This window comes from Cricetulus griseus (assembly GCF_003668045.3).
Source record: "Cricetulus griseus strain 17A/GY chromosome 1 unlocalized genomic scaffold, alternate assembly CriGri-PICRH-1.0 chr1_1, whole genome shotgun sequence".
Taxonomy (NCBI): domain Eukaryota; kingdom Metazoa; phylum Chordata; class Mammalia; order Rodentia; family Cricetidae; genus Cricetulus; species Cricetulus griseus.
In genome coordinates, this window is record NW_023276807.1 from 168884742 (window position 1) to 168885896 (window position 1155).

A 1155-nucleotide genomic window follows, 5' to 3' on the forward strand; every position below is an offset into this window, starting at 1 on the left:
TCCTGTGTAGAAATATCTACAAATCATGTCATTGGCAAATATCAATGTTTTTCCTTCTTCCTTTCTATTTGTCTGCTTTTTTATCCCCTTTGTTTCCTTACTGCTTTGATTAGAACTCCCTGTATGATGTTGAATAGCAGCAAATATAGATCTCCTCTGGTATTTCATTTCATTTGTTTTTATTCAAAACATTTTTATTCTTTAGTCGTGAAACAAGTCAAACTCTTTTTCTAATATAACCATGATTAGCTTAGAAAAATGGGTGTATATCTACAAAACATTTCCCTTCGATGGAAATTAGCCTTATAAAATTTTGAACATTAAAAGTTTTTTTTTTAAGTCAGAATCTATTATAAGTCAAAGAAATCTATTCGTGCATCAGACCCTTTTCCTACAGGAACTAGCATTGTTGTATTACTTCCATTCAGTAAAATGACTTCATTTAGTAATCCTCCTTCCTACTAGTGTAATCCCAAACTCTGTTATATCTCCCAGCACCATATTGACAAAGTCATCAAATTCCAGAAGTCTCTCAAGAATTGCTTTATCACTCATCATCACAATGTGAATTCCTGATGTTATACAAGAGTCTATAGCTCTAGTGGCAGGAATTGCAACAGGTTAGTGGTCTATTTAGAACCACAGAAGCCATGTTGGAAGGTCTGTGGCATTTGTTAATATTTTCAGGAGCTTATGCTGTTTTTTAGCAGCAAGTATAATATTTGTTATGTCCTTTGTTGCTTATATTTATTTATTTATTTGTGTGTGTGTGTGTGTGTGTGTGTGTGTGTGTGTGTGTGTGTGTGTGTGCGCCCACATGCATGAGCGTGCACATATGTATGTGGGTATGTGTGCATGTGTCATGTGCTAGTATGATAGTCAGAGGACAGCTTGTAGGAATCAATTGTTTCCTTGTCCCATGTGGGTAGAACTCAGGTCTTCAGGCTTGGCAGCAAGTGGCCCACCAAGTCAGTAACTGGCAGATGGTGGATTTTTATATTCTTGATATTTACCAAGTTGAGAAAGTTCCCTTAAATTCTGAGAGTATTTTCATAAACCAATGTTGAATTTTGTTAAATGATTTTTCCTTATTGATAGTTTTTGTTATCTATAATCTGCTAATGGAATAGATTATATTAATTAACTTTTTATAAT

At 34.2% G+C, this 1155-nt stretch overlaps 1 pseudogene; it reads right to left on the reverse strand.

Annotated features, from left to right (window-relative positions):
- Nucleotides 1-350: 350 nt before the first annotated feature.
- On the reverse strand, nt 351-558 carry LOC100763090 (annotated as a pseudogene).
- Nucleotides 559-1155: the final 597 nt, after the last annotated feature.